Raw genomic sequence first — 16,353 nt, 5'->3', positions numbered from 1 at the left:
GTTAATATGACTATTTACACACCAATCACAAAAGCCAAAGATGAAGAAATTGAAGATTTTTACCAACTTCTGCTGTCTGAAATTGATCAAAAATGCAATCAAGATGCATTGATAATTATTGATGATTGGAATGTGGATGTTGGAAACAAAGAAGGGTTAGTGGTTGGAAAATATGGCCTTGGTGATAGAAACCAAACCAGAGATCGCATGATAGAATTTTGCAAGACCAGTGACCTATTCATTGGAAATATCTCTTTTCAACAACATAAACAGCGACTACATACTCGGACCTCACCAGATGGAATACACAGGAATCAAATCGACTACATCTGTGGAAAGAGATGATGGAGAAGCTCAATATCCTCAGTCAGAAGAAGGCCAGGGGCCAATTGAGGAACAGACCATCATATGCAAGTTCGAGTTGAAGCTGAAGAAAATTAAAACAGCTCCTCAAGAGCCAAAGTACAACCTTGAGTATATCCCACCTGAATTTAGAGACCATCTCAAGTATAGATTTGGCGCATTGAACACTAATGACTGAAGCCCAGACCAGTTGTGAGATGACATCAAGGATGTCATGAAGAAACAATATCATGACATGAAGAAAGCAAAAAGTCATTAAAAAGACGGGAAAGAAAGAAAAGACCAAAACAGATCTTAGAAGAGAATCTGGAACTTGCTTTTGAATGTAGAGTAGCTAAAGAGAATGGAAGAAATGATGAAGAAAAAGAGCTGGACAGAAGGTTTCAAAGAACCGCTCAAGAAGACAAAGTATTATAATGAAATGTGCAAAGACCTGGAGCTAGAAAACTAAAAGGAAAGAGCATGCTTGGCTCTTCTCAACCTGAAAGAACTGAAGAAAAAACTCAAGCTTCGAGTTGCAATATCTGAGAAAAATATTGACCAATGCAGGAAGCATCAAAAGAAGATGGAAGGACTACACAGAGTCACTGTACCACAAAGAATTGGTCAACGTTCAGCCATTTCAGGAGGTAACATTGTCATGGATTGGATTATGTCCCCCCCACAAAATGCGTGTATCAACTTGGTTAGAGTATGATTCCCAGTACTGTGTGGCTGTCCTCCATTTAGTGACTGTAATTTTACGTTAAAAGGATTAGGGTGGGATTGTAGTACCACCCCTTACCCAGGTCACCTTCCTGATCCAATGTAAAGGGAGTTTTCCTGGGGTGTGGCTCTACCACATTTTATCTCTTAAGAGATGAAGGGAAAGAGAAGCAAGCAGAGAGTTGAGGACCTCATACCACAAAGAAAGGAGCACCAGGAGCAGAGCGCATCCTTTGGACCCAGGGTCCCTGAGCCTGAGAAACTCCTCAGCCAGGGGAAAATTGAGGACAAGGACCTTCCTCCAGAGCCGACAGAGAGAGAAAGCCTTCCCCTGGAGCAGACACCTTGAATTTCGACTTTTAAGAAGAAGTAAATTTCTCTTTGTTAAAGCCATCCACTTGTGGTATTTCTGATACAGAAGCACTAGATAACTAAGACACATATGATCAAGAACCAATGGTACTGAAGGAAGAAGTCCAAGCTGTGCTGAAGGCATTGGCAAAAAACAGGCTTCAGGAACTGACAGAATACCAATTGAGATGCTTCAACAAACAGATGCAATGCTAGAAGTGCACATTCATCTATGCCAGGAAATTTAGAGGACAGCTACTTGGCCAATCAACTGGAAGAGATCCATATTAGTGGCCATTCCAAATAAAGCTGATCCAACAGAATGTGGAAATTATTGAAGAATATCATTAATATCACATGCAAATAAAATTTTGCTGAAGACAATTTAAAAACAGTTGTGGCAGTACATAGACATGGAACAACCAGAAATTCGAGCCAGATTCAGAAGAAGACATGGAACAAGAGATATTATTGCTGATGTCAGATGGATCTTGGCTGAAAGCAGAGGCTATCAGAAAGATGTTTACCTGTGTTTTATTGACTATACAGAAGCATTTGATTGTGTGGATCATAACAAATTATGAGTAACACTGAGAAGAATGGGAATTCCAGAACACTTAACTGTGCTCATGAGAAACCTGTACATAGGCCAAGAGGCAATCATTTGAACAGAACAAGGGAATACTGCATGGTTTAAAATGAGAAAAGATTTAAGTTGTCAAGGATTTCATTTTTCTTGGATCCACAATCAACGCCCATGGAAACAGCACCCACAAAATCAAAGGACATATTGCATTGGGCAAATCTTCTGCAAAAGACCTCTTTAAAGTGTTAAAAAGCAAAGATGTCACTTTGAGGGCTAAAGTGCCCCTGACCCAAGCCATAGTATTCTCAATCACATCATACGCATACGAATGCTGAGCAATGAATAAGGAAGACCAAAGAAGAATTGATGCCTTTGAATTATGGTGTTAGTGAAGAATATTGAATGTACAATGGACTGCCAAAAGAACAAACAAATCTGTCTTGGAAGTACAACCAGGATGCTCCTTAGAAACAAGGATGGTGAGACTGCGTCTTACATACTTTGGACATGTTATCAGGAGGCACCAGTCCCTGGAGAAGGACATCACGCTTGGTAAAGTAGAGGGTCAGTGGAAAAGAGGAAGACCCTCAGTGAGATAGACTGACACAGTGGCTGCAACAATGGACTCAAGCGTAACAATGATTGCAAGGATGAGCAGGACTGGGCAGTGTTTTGTTCTGTTGTACTTAGTGTTGCTATGAGTCGGAACTGACATAAGAGCACCTAACTGCAACACGGTATTTCTATTTTTAGTTTTTTGAGGACCCACCCCACTATTTTCCACAATGGCTGTGCCATTTTGCATTCCCACCAGCAATGGATAAGGGCTCCAATCTCCCCACATCCTTGCCAACATTTGTTATTTTCTGTTCTTTTTTTTTTTTTTTTAATCTTTGCCATCTTAGTGGGAGTGAAATGGTATCTCATTGTGGTTTTGATTTGCATCTGTCTGTTGGCTAATGACACTGAGCATCTTTTCATGTGTTTTGGGACCATTTGAAGGTCCTCTTTGGTGAAATGTCTATTCAAGTCCTTTGCCCATTCTATGACTGGGTTGTTTGTCTTTTTGTTGTTAAGTTGTCAAAGTTTGTATATATTTTGGTTATTAGATTCTTGTCGGATATATGGTTTCCAAAGATATTCTCCCAGTCAATAGCTTGTCTTTTCAATTTTTCGGTAAAGTTTTTGATAAACAAAAGCTTTTAAATTTTTGTGAGGTCCCATTTATTTATTTTGTCTTCGGCTTGTTATATAATCCATTATTGAAAGCAAGGCCTGGCAGCATTGCCCCTGCTTGTTCTTCTAAGAATTTTATGGTTTTAGTTTGCACATTTAAGTCCTTAATCCATTTTGAATTTGTTTTTGTGTATGGTGTGAGGCATGGGTCCTTTTCCTGATTTTTTTAAGCATTGGACTGAATGAATTGTTGGTCCAGTTCAGCCAGCCTGTTTATAATCTCTGATTTTATTTGCTTATTAATGTGAACTGTAGGCTGTTCATGGAAAGGGACCCAAACTTCTATTTCTCCAATATTTTTTTTTTTGTTCCCTCCACCCCTTATCACCTGACGCATAGCATTCACACTAATTGTGCACTTCAAAATCACCCACCATTTTACTACCCTGATAGTTGTTCCCGATTCCTTTTCTCCGTAGTTCTCATTCCTTTCTGTATCCTTCTTGTTCCTCAAAGATCTCCAGACATCAAGAGAGGAGGTCAAGTATAAACAAGAGTGGGCTCTCTTCTGGCCATGCGCTGTCACCAGTAAGACAGCGTGGGATATAGCCCCTTGTCATGTGTTCTGCATTGCCACTGTGACAGAGGCTCAGGAGAGAAGAGGGGAGAGATTACAGGTTAGGGTTCAGAAGGTCTCTTCTTTGATTTAAGACAGCACTAGAACATTTAAACCCATGTCCGACAAACCTTCATGCAGCCCCTACAGCCATGTGGCTGAGATCCCACCCTGTGCTTTTCCCAGCTCTCAACATGCCTGCCATCTTTGGGAATGATCCTCTTTTTGGGGGGCTTGTTTTGTGATGAGGGCTGGCTATCTCCCAATGCCCTACGCCATTCAACCAGATGACCGGGGGGTAGGGGGAGTTGAAGAAACCTATGCTATTTCTGCCCAAGTAACCAATATTTATTAAGTAGAATTCAGTTAAGTAATTGACTATTTTGAGTCAAACAAGCTGTTTGTTTGGTTCTTTGTTTCTGTAGTATTGATAAAGGCACAAATTGATTTCTGTGGACAGGTGGCAGATCCAGATCATATCTTTATTTATGTTTGGAAGTAAAAATTCTGGGAAGGACTTCTTAGGAAATTGAAAGACAGCTTCATTTTCAGGAAATGAATTGAGAAACATTCAGAGAAACAATTTTGCTTCCACCTATATAGCACCCCAAACATGTAGCAACAAACCCACTATATTAGTCCACACATGATCCTCACTGTGAGCAGATATCACACTGATGACCCAGTTCTGCCACAGTGAGTCTAATTACTGGAAAAAATACAGGAAAAACAAATTTCTGTAAAATACCTAGCTTTGGTAGATGAAACATGTGATACAAAGTGCAGAGTTTTACAGCTGCTCTGAGAGAGCCAACCTCCAACCACACACTCTGAATTTGTTATTTAAGGGCTTGTCCATGCAGTCTTTGAGCTAGTGGGACTTCCTTAGATTTCTATGGCTGATGACACCAACGTAGACATTTCAAACTTCTCTCTAGGGAAAAGAGGAACAGCCCTAACCTCAGCCTCGAGATACATATCCTGTCCACGTTTGGGAATTTGGAGTATTCAAAGACTGTGTTTTATATTCGATGGCATACATTTTTTTTTTTAACTTTTATTGAGCTTCAAGTGAACGTTTACAAATCAAGTCAGACTGTCACATATGTTTATATATACCTTACTCCATACTCACACTTGCTCTCCCCCTAATGTGTCAGCCCTTCCAGTCTCTCCTTTCGTGACAATTTTGCCAGCTTCCAACTCTCTCTATCCTCCCATCCCCCCTCCAGACAGGAGATGCCAACACAGTCTCAAGTGTCCACCTGATACAAATAGCTCACTCTTCATCAGCATCTCTCTCCTACCCACTGTCCAGTCCCTTCCATGTCTGATGAGTTGTCTTTGGGAATGGTTCCTGTCCGGGGCCAACAGAAGGTTTGGGGACCATGACCACCAGGATTCCTCTAGTCTCAGTCAGACCGTTAAGTATGGTCTTTTTTGTGAGAATTTGGGGTCTGCATCCCACTGATCTCCTGCTCCCTCAGGGGTTCTCTGTTGTGCTCCCTGTCAGGGTAGTCATCGATTGTGGCCGGGCACCATCTAGTTCTTCTGGTCTCAGGATGATGTAAGTCTCTGGTTCATGTGGCCCTTTCTGTCTCTTGGGCTCTTAGTTATGGTGTGACCTTGGTGTTCTTCATTCTCCTTTGATCCAGGTGGGTTGAGACCAATTGATGCATCTTAGATGGCCGCTTGTTAGCATTTAAGACCCCAGACGCCACATTTCAGTGGGATGCAGAACATTTTCATAATAGAATTATTTTGCCAATTGACTTAGAAGTCCCCTTAAACCATGGTCCCCAAACCCCCGCCCTTGCTCCGCTGACCTTTGAAGCATTCAGTTTATCCCGGAAACTTCTTTGCTTTTGGTCCAGTCCAGTTGAGCTGACCTTCCATGTATTGAGTATTGTCCTTCCCTTCACCTAAAGTACTTCTTATCTACTAACTAATCAGTAAAAAACCCTCTCCCACCTTCCCTCCTTCCCCGCGTCATAACCACAAAAGTACGTGTTCTTCTCAGTTTATACTATTTCTCAAAATCTTATAATAGTGGTCTTATACAATATTTGTCCTTTTGCCTCTGACTCATTTCGCTCAGCATAATACCTTCCAGGTTCCTCCATGTTATGAAATGTTTCACAGATTCGTCACTGTTCTTTATCGATGCGTAGTATTCCATTGTGTGAATATACCACAATTTATTTAACCATTCATCCGTTGATGGACACCTTGGTTGCTTCCAGCTTTTTGCTATTGTAAACAGAGCTGCAATAAACATGGGTGTGCATATATCTGTTTGTGTGAAGGTTTTTATTTCTCTAGGGTATATTCCGAGGAGTGGGATTTCTGGGTTGTATGGTAGTTCTATCTCTTTTTAAGATAACCCCAGATAGATTTCCAAAGTGGTTGTACCATTTTACTTTTCCACCAGCAGTGTATAAGAGTTCCAATCTCTCCGCAGCCTCTCCAACATTTATTATTTTGTGTTTTTTGGATTAATGCCAGCCTTGTTGGAGTGAGATGGAATCTCATCATAGCTTTAATTTGCATTTCTCTAACAGTTAATGATTGAGAGCATTTTCTCATGTATCTGGATATCTTCTTTAGTGAAGTGCGTGTTCATGTCCTTTGCCCACTTCTTGATTGGGTTGTTTGTCTTTTTATGGTTGAGTTTTGACACAATCATATAGATTTTAGAGATCAGGCGCTGGTCGGAGAGGTCATAGCTGAAAATTCTTTCCCAGTCTGTAGGTGGTCTTTTTACTCTTTGGGTGAAGTCTTTAGATGAGCATAGGTGTTTGATTTTTAGGAGCTCCCAGTTATCGGGTTTCTCTTCATCATTTTTGGTAATGTTTTGTATTCTGTTTATGCCTTGTATTAGGGCTCCTAACGTTGTCCCTATTTTTTCTTCCATGATCTTTATCGTTTTAGTCTTTATGTTTTGGTTTTTGATCCACTTGGAGTTAGTTTTTGTGCATGGTGTGAGGTATGGGTCCTGTTTCATTTTTTTGCAAATGGATATCCAGTTATGCCAGCACCATTTGTTAAAAAGACTATCTTTTCCCCAATTAACTGACACTGGGCCTTTGTCAAACATCAGCTGCTCCTATGTGGATGGATTTATACCCGGGTTCTCAATTCTATTCCATTGGTCTATGTGCCTGTTGTTGTACCAGTACCAGGCTGTTTTGACTACTGTGGCTGTATAATAGGTTCTGAAATCAGGTAGAGTGCGGCCTCCCACTTTCTTCTTTTTCAGTAATGCTTTACTTATCCGAGGCTTCTTTCCCTTCCATATGAAGTTGGTGATTTGTTTCTCCATCACATTAAAAGACATTGGAATTTGGATCGGAAGTGCGTTGTATGTATAGACGGCTTTTGGTAGAATAGACATTTTTACTATGTTAAGTCTTCCTATCCATGAGCAAGGTATGTTTTTCCACTTAGAAAAAAAAAAAATTTTTTTTTTTTTTTATGTTTTTCCACTTAAGTAGGTCCTTTTTAGTTTCTTGTAGTAGTACTTTGTAGTTTTCTTTGTATAGGTCTTTTACATCTTTGGTAAGATTTATTCCTAAGTATTTTATTTTCTTGGGGGCTACTGTGAATGGTATTGATTTGGTGATTTCCTCTTCAATGTTCTTTTTGTTGATGTAGAGGAATCCAAGTGATTTTTGTATGTTTATCTTATAACCTGAGACTCTGCCAAACTCTTCTATTAGTTTCAGTAGTTTTCTGGAGGATTTCTTACGGTTTTCTGTGTATAAGATCATGTCATCTGCAAATAGAGATAATTTTACTTCCTCCTTGCCAATCCGGATGCTCTTTATTTCTTTGTCTAGCCTAATCACTCTGGCTAGGACCTCTAGCACAATGTTGAATAAGAGCGGTGATAAAGGGCATCCTTGTCTGGTTCCCGTTCTTAAGGGAAATGCTTTAAGGCTCTCCCCATTTAGAGTGATGTTGGCTGTTGGCTTTGTATAGATGCCCTTTACTATGTTGAGGAATTTTCCTTCAATTCCTATTTTGGTGAGAGTTTTTATCATAAATGGGTGTTGGACTTTGTCAAATGCCTTTTTCTGCATCAATTGATAAGATCATGTGGTTTTTGTCTTTTGTTTTATTTATATGGTGGATTACATTAATGGTTTTTCTAATATTAAACCAGCCTTGCATACTGGTATAAATCCCACTTGGTCGTGGTGGATTATTTTTTTTGATATGTTGTTGAATTCTATTGGCTAGAATTTTGTTGAGGATTTTTGCATCTATGTTCATGAGGGATATAGGTCTGTAATTTTCTTTTTTTGTGGTGTCTTTACCTGGTTTTGGTATCAGGGAAATGGTGGCTTCATAGAATGAGTTAGGTAGTATTCCGTCATTTTCTATGCTTTGAAATACCTTCAGTAGTAGTGGTGTTAACTCTTCTCTGAAAGTTTGGTAGAACTCTGCAGTAAAGCCATCCGGGCCAGGGCTTTTTTTTTGTTGGGAGTTTTTTGATTACCGTTTCAATCTCTTTTTTTGTTATGGGTCTATTTAGTTGTTCTACTTCTGATTGTGTTAGTTTAGGTAGGTAGTGTTTTTCCAGGAATTCATCCATTTCTTCTAAAAAAGGTTTGCAAATTTGTTAGAGTACAATTTTTTGTAATAATCTGATAAGATTCTTTTAATTTCAGTTGGGTCTGTTGTGATGTGGCCCATCTCGTTTCTTATTCCAGTTATTTGTTTCCTTTCCTGTATTTCTTTAGTCAGTCTGGCCAATGGTTTATCAATTTTGTTACTTTTTTCAAAGAACCAGCTTTTGGCTTTGTTAATTCTTTCAATTGTTTTTCTGTTCTCTAATTCATTTAGTTCAGCTCTAATTTTTATTATTTGTTTTCTTCTGGTGCCTGATGGATTCTTTTGTTGCTCAGTTTCTATTTGTTCAAGTTGTAGGGACAGTTCTCTGATTTTGGCTCTTTCTTCTTTTCGTATGTGCGCATTTATCGATATAAATTGGCCTCTGAGCACTGCTTTTGCTGTGTCCCAGAGGTTTTGATAGGAAGTATTTTCATTCTCGTTGCATTCTATGAATTTCCTTATTCCCTCCTTAATGTCTTCTATAACCCAATCTTTTTTCAGCAGGGTATTGTTCATTTTCCAAGTATTTGATTTCTTTTCCCTAATTTTTCTGTTATTGATTTTCACTTTTATGGCTTACACATTTTTGCCTCCATATTTGTTTTAGTCAAGACACGCTCCCAGATTTTGTGTCTGGGATGACCCAAGTTGAAAGTTTTCAGAGAACATATTCCATGTTTGAGCATGCTTTGCTGTCTCCTTGCTCTAGCAGGTGGGGTGTACCTTTATTGCCCCATGCTTTGTAAATGGGCTTCGTCTAGCAGTCCTTATACTCTACTTTAGGGCAAGCTCCATGGTCTATGTTTCCCGAGGCAGGGCATGTCTTGATGCTCCTCATTTCATATTCGAGGTACACATTACTTCCCAGTCCTGTGATTTGAGGTACATTTTGTAGCTTACAGAATGTGGCTTTGGTCCATTGTCTTAGGCATTCTAGCCTCTCTGTGGGTGCATCTCCAAGCATAAAGTGGTTAGGGGCTGTGGCTGATTTTCTTTAAGCTCTAGACCCCAGAAAGGCTATACTGGAGAAAGGAATATCCACTCCATCCACTAAGTAAAATAAGTTCATTGAGAAAAACAGGCTCAAATCACATAACTTGGTGCTTTAATAGTATAATCTAAAATTTTCTGAAGTGAGTGCATTGCCCCATTGCTCTGTCCTCTGGCTCACCACTTTTCTTGGCATTGCTTTCGCCACCACCCATCCCATCTTCATGATAACTCAGGAGCTGACATTTTGACAACCTGCCTCCCAGCTGCAGCCAACTAGTATAGAGATGGGCACCTGGCCTGAGCTGGCCATTTCCAGCCCCTTTGCCAGACCCCACCCCCAGGCCAGAATTGAGTGATCCAGGGGTAGGTTCTTGACCCAGAATGGGCTAACCAGCCTCCTTCTCTGGGACCTTAAAACTGGAATAAGAAAAAATGTGTATCTGCCTCCAAAATAAAAACCCAAGACTGTCAAGTTGATTCCAACTCATAGTGACCCTAGAGTTTCCAAGGAGCAGCGGGTGGATTCGAACTGCTGACCTTTTGATTAGCAGCCAACCTCTTAACCACTGTGCCACCAGGGGCCCGAGTATCTGCCCAGTGGATGAGTTGTAAAATGGAGATCATGTAGACAAAGGCAGGTCTGCAACTAGCAAGAAAAGGGGAGATGAAGAGCTGAGGGAATGAGTACACCCTGGAGGTGCGGGGTCTTTGGTTCCAACTGTTCCTGAGCCTCATCTGCACCCCTACTCTTCCAGAGCTTCTAACCTAGTATCCTTTGATAAATTATTTTTTGCTAAATTTTGTTCTAACTGGGTTCTCTCACTTCTAACCAACCCCGTTGCCATCAAGTTGATTCCAACTCATAACAATCCTATGGGACAGAGTAGAACTGACCCATAGGGTTTCCAAGGCTGTAATCTTTACGGAAGCAGATTGTCACATCTTTCTCCCATGGAGCACCTGATGTATTCTGACATTTTGGTTAGCAGCCTAACACTTAACCACTCTGCCACCAGGGCTCCTACTTATAATCAGAGTTTTCCTGATTATTACGGTGAGGTTATACCATGAGCTACAAGATATAAACAACAGTACAGCAAGTGCATTTTATTCCAGGGGTGTGTTCTTAAAGACCTTTTAGAATTTATACCAGATGGGTGTTTCTGTTTCCCAACCAAGGTGGCACTGCTATAAGCCATTACTACAAACACAGTGTGTCATTTACTTGGTCCTCCAGCTTTTACATAATGCCAGATTTATTTATTTTCTTTTTAGTATTATAAATTTGGGGGTGGGAAGAGGATTTGTGGTGGTTACAAAAAATGTCCAAAAATTCTTTCACACTCTTCACTTCAAAAGACTGGTGATCCTGCCTCAGTCCACCACCCCCCCCACCCCCCACTCCTTAAGTTGGTCAGACTTAGTGATTCACTAATGAACGTGGCAGAACTGATGCTATGTGACTTCTGAAACTAGGTCATTAACAAAATAGCTTTTGCCTGGTTCTTTCTTGGATCACTTTGCTCTGGGAAGAGCCATATCATAGGGAGACTCAAGTATCCTGTGGAGAGGTCCATGGAAAGAAACTGAGGCCTCCTTGCCAATAAAGAACACCAACTCGTCAGTCATATGAATGAGTCACCTTGGAAGCAGATTCTCTGGACGCAGTCGAGCCTTCGGATAACTACCACCTCATGAATAACTCTGAGCTGGAACCACCCAGATAAGCTTCTTTCAATTCATAATCCGCATAAACTGTAAGAATAATAAACATTTATTGTTGATTTATACCACCACAGTTTTGGGTATTTTTTTTTAATGTATCAGTGGATGACAATACAGAATTCATATTATTTCAGGTTTTGTACATAGAGTGAGGCTTGATTGGTATTTTTACATTGCACTATTTCAGATTCATAGTCAAGCTCCCATAAAATGCCACTGTACTGTATGCAATACTCTGTGCCAGTCAGGGATCCAGGAGAAAATGGACAGCACCCTTGAGTTGAACTAGTTCAAGATGAGAGTCAAAAGGGTCTACTTACAAAGGTGTGGGCAGGGCAGAGTGAAACAATAAGAGGTAGTACCTTGCCCTGGGGTTTGCAACAGTGGAGCTGGCCCTGAAAGGAAAGGGGACAGAGAAGTTACTGAAACTTGGAAGAAGAGCATGCATAAATGGGATACATATTTGGAGAAGAGCAGTGATCTTTCACAGAAGGATGCCAAGAGCAAGAGATGACCCTTCAGGGAAGGATCTAGGGGAATAAAGACCTTGACCTCCCTGCTTCTCTTTCCCTCTAATCTTGTGCTAGTTGCTTCCAACTGACTCAACTACAAGCTAGAGGGCAAGGGAACTCATAGACATAGTCCACAGAGGTCAGACTCCCAGAACAAGGAGCAGCTGCAGGAGGGTGGAGAGTGCATCTGGAGAAGCAGAAGATGTGCCCCTGATTTACGAAAAGTGGAGCTCCTGGAAGTATTCCAGTTCCTCAGAGATGAAACAGCTGCCAGACTTCTGGAAGACTTTTGGATTTCACCCCTTGGTCCTGTTGGAAGAAACAAAAAGTGGTCACCGCCCAGAGGCATGAAGACGAATCAAAGAAGTTCAGATTCCACCAAAACCAACCAAACCAAACCTGCTGCCATTGGGTCAGTTCCAATTCATAGCGACCCTATAGGACAGAGTAGAGCTGCCCCACAGGGTTTCCAAGGAGCATCTGGTGGATTCCAACTGCCAACCTTTGGTTAGCACCCGAGCTCTTAACCACAGCACCACCAGGGCTCCTTAGACACCACAGAGGTCATTAATTGACATCCCATCCCAAGATCAATGCCTTCTGTGCCACCACTAACATTTGGTCAAATGTCTTCCACATGAGTATGTGTGGCACTACCTCCTGAAGCCGACTGTCCCTGGATAGGAATTAGTTGACCTCCTCTTGTATATAAATATACATTATTTGTATACATTTAAATGATTTTTTTTCCCTTGCTGTGTGGTTTTCCATTGTATTGATATACTACAATCTATTTTTTCTTTCTATTGTTGACGGATATTTGGGTAGTCTGCAGTTTGGAACTACTACAAATAAAGCTGTTACGGACATTTTTGTACATGACTCTTGGTGAACATAGATCTGCATTCCTGTTGGGTAATACCTAGAAGTGGAATTGCTATGTCACAAAATATTCATGTATTTAGCTTTTATAGATACTGCCAGTTTTTCCAAGTGATTATCCTCCCAGCAGCAGTATGTGAGATTTCCAGTTACATCATCTTTTCACCAGCATTTCGTATGGTCAGTCCTTTTTATGTTTGTTGTTCTATGCCATTATGCAGTGGGCATGCTGTGGAATCACATCACAGTTTTAATTTGTATTTTCTTAATGATGAAGGAGATTGAGCACCTTTTCATATTTTTATTGGCCATTTGGAAGTTGGCCATTTTGTGAAGTTCCTGTTCAAGTCTTTTGTCCATTTTTGTATTGGGTTGACTGCTTCTTTCTTAGGATTAGTTGGGGTTCGTTATATATTCCGGATATAAGTCCTTTGTTGGATGTATGTATTGCCAATATCTTCTCCCACGCACAGGTCCCTGGGTGGCACAAATGGTTTACACTCAACTACTAACCAAAGGGTTGGCAGTTAGAACCCACTCAGCAGCACTATGGAACAAGGGGCTGGTGATCTGCTTCCATAAAGATTGTAGCCAAGAAAACCCTACCGAGCTCAGTTCAACTCTATAACACATGAGGTTGCCATGGGTTGGAATTGACTCTCTGGCAACAGGTTTGGTTTGGTTTTGGTTTTCTCCCACTTGTTTTTTCCCTTTCATTCTCTTATCAGTATCTTTTGGTGTGCAGAAGTTTTTATTTTAATGTCATCCTACCTTTCAACTGTTTCTTTTATGGCTGGTGTTTTTTACCTTTGCCCTGAGGCCATAAACTCATTCAGCTATTTTTGCTTCAAAAATGTTATTGTTTTATTGACCCTGTTTAGGTCATAGGTGAATAGATGGGGGCATTGGGAAGAAAAGATGTATTTTACAGGGAGATAATGAGTTTGGGTTTAGAAGGGAAAGGGATGGGAACTGGGCCCTAAGATTTACTGGCCTACCCTGGACCATATATAGCAGACACCCGACAGAGGTGGAACAACTGGGGCCTAATTCACCACACTGGCTTACTGACAGGCCTGCACTAGGACAAACATGGAATAGAGGGATGTGGTGGTAGAGAGGGAGGAAGAGGAGAGAGGAGCCTAGGGCTGAGGACCAGGCCTCATGGCAAGGCAGGAGGCAGGCATAAAGTCCAAGAGAACACCAGGAAGGAGCAGGAGGCTTACAACTGTGAGAAGCACGAACAGCAAAATGCTGTGTGCAGCAGAAGCAGAGGCAGGCTCAGAAAGAGCCCAGAAAGGCTCAGAAAGCGCAGCTGAGTGCTGCTGAGAGGGGTGGAAATCCAGACCGAGAAGAGCTGTCACATCCAGGAGTTGGTGGGTCCCGGGGAAAAACTGTCCATTTGGCAAGAACAGAGGTAAAACTGGAACTCTTGCATAATCCGTTACCTCCATCCTGGTGTAATCCACACCGTATGTTCTCCATATCTGCAAAGATATACCTTTTCTTTTTATGAAGTAAGACTTGTATTTTGCATGGTGACTATACCCTGCTTGTATTAAACTTGACATAATGTGATCGCCACAGAGACTGGACGGGTCTGAACTAGTGAGGACCTTAGGATACAGAAGGTCTGGGCAGGCCCCTAGGCTGCAAAGCATGACGGGAAGAAGTCTGGCTGCCAGGCTGCCTGGGGCCACTTTTTGCCCCTGCCGCTTGGCTTCCTCGGCCCCCTTCCCACCATCGAGCACTCTCTTTACTCACGCTTTGATCAATCTTCGTAGCCCTGGTGGCGCAGTGGTTAAGAGCTCGGCTGCTAAACAAAAGGTTGGCGGTGCAAATCCGCCAGTCACTTCTTCAGAAGAAAGACCTGGTAATCTGCTTCTGTAAAGGTCACAGCGAAGAAAACCCTATGGATTAGAGTTCTGCTCTGGAACGTATGGGGTTGCCGTGAATTGGTAGACTCAACAGCAATGGGTCTGGTTATTTTGGTTTATATTAATACATAACACATATACCAAAAAAAAAAAAAAAATTGCCATCAAGTCAATCCTGACTCATAATGACCCTACAGGACAGAGGAGAACTGCCTCATAGAATTTCCAAGAAGCCGCTGGTGGATTCGAACTGCCAATCTGTTGCTTAGGAGATGTAACTCTTTAACCACTTTGCCACGAGGGCTCCACTGTACTAATATAATATACCCATTGCCATTGAGTCAATTCCGACTCATAGCGACCCTTTAGGACAGAGTAGAACTGCCCCATACGGCTTCCAAGGAGGGCCTGGTGGATTCAAACTGCCAACCTTTTGGTTAGCAGCCATAGCTCTTAACCACTACACCACCAGGAGACTTGAAAACAGAAAATATAATATATTCCACATATTAATATATGATGCACCTACTGAATGGAAAGTCTGGGATTCAACCTGGTCTAAGGATTGGCTCTTTTGGTTCACGTTAAGACAACGATAACTAAGAGGGCTTTGCAGAGATTGGAAGCCAAGGCTCGCAACCAGATCTGGCCAGAAACTGTGTTTTGTTTGGTCCTCCTGCTATTTCACAATAAGGAGAACATTAACACTAAGGTCAGAATTTCAGCTTCTTCTGGAAAAACAGAAGATCTGGCTACCCTTGGCCAGAGCCACATGGTGGCTGCCCTTTGTGACAAACAGGGTGCTTGCCAGTTTATCCCAGACCCCACCACTCCTTACTGCCTCCCCAGCTTGGAGGCCAAGCTCAGCTGCCATATGACATTGTACTTGAGCTGCAAATGTTCTTAGCTCTTGTCACTTATTCTGATGACCTGTCTGGGTCTGCTGGCCTTGGTGAACTTTGGCATAAGACAATGTCTTTCCTAGGGGCATTCACCCTTTAAAAACAAAACAAAACAAAACAAAAAACCCTTGCCATCGAGTCAATTCTGACTCATAGTGACCCTATAGGACAGAGTAGAACTGCCGCATAGTGTTTCCAAGGAGCACTTGGTGGTTTCAAACTGCTGACCTCTTGGTTAGCAGGTGCAGCACTTAACCACTGTGCCACCAGGGTTTCTGTGGCAGTGATGACCTAGTGGTTAAGGTGTTGGGCTTGAAATCCAGTGGGATCTCCCTGCGCAGGTTCGAACCCTGCTCGTTGCGGAAGCGGGTTCACCCTTTAAGAGGGAAAATCCTTCAACTGAAGCAATAAGCCAAAATGAAGTGCTAATGTTCAGGCATCAGAGAATCACCAAAAAAGTATTTTGGGGGAGGTCTAGGGTCCTCCTAAAACAAAAACCACCAAACTGTTGCCATTGCGTCGATTGAGATTCATAGCGACCCTACAGGACAGAGTAGAACTGCTCCGTAGCGTTTCCAAGAAGCAGCTGGTGGGTTTGAACTGCCGACCTTTCAGTTAGCACAGGAGCAAACTCATATAAACAATTGGTTATTCTGCCTAGTCTCAAATTCAGACCGGAAATTAATCATATCTTTTACTTGCAAAGTGTTTTTGTTCTTCCCTTAATCATTTAATTATACAAACAGAATGTCCTCAAAATGTAATACATCTTCAAGCCAAGGCAAAAGACCGTCACTGAATGGTAGTCACCCCGCCCTTTCCTGCTTACAAGATTTAATACCACCCAAAAAGCTTCCAGAGTTTTGGGAGAGGCAGTTAGTTTGCAAAATGTGCTTTTTGTTTCTTGCCCAGTGTGTAGGGCCATTTAGGAAGCTGTGTGTTTGCACAGTACATTTTTTTGTGGAAAGTTGTTTTTGCAAGAGACACACATTTAGTGTTTTCACATTGCTCTGTCCCCATTGGCAGCCCGGTGAAATGCTATGAAAAG

General features: G+C 41.7%; 1 non-coding gene across 1 annotated transcript; it reads left to right on the top strand.

Moving 5' to 3' along the window:
• Positions 1-15,585: 15,585 nt before the first annotated feature.
• TRNAS-UGA (transfer RNA serine (anticodon UGA)) lies at positions 15,586-15,667 on the top strand. The gene has a single exon. It is a non-coding gene; the product is annotated as a tRNA-Ser (tRNA).
• The last annotated feature ends 686 nt before the right edge of the window (positions 15,668-16,353 follow it).

This window comes from Loxodonta africana, chromosome 15 (genome assembly GCF_030014295.1).
Source record: "Loxodonta africana isolate mLoxAfr1 chromosome 15, mLoxAfr1.hap2, whole genome shotgun sequence".
NCBI classification, from domain to species: domain Eukaryota; kingdom Metazoa; phylum Chordata; class Mammalia; order Proboscidea; family Elephantidae; genus Loxodonta; species Loxodonta africana.
The sequence above is the reverse complement of the archived record's forward strand: the minus strand, read 5'-3'. Positions and strand labels throughout refer to the sequence as shown.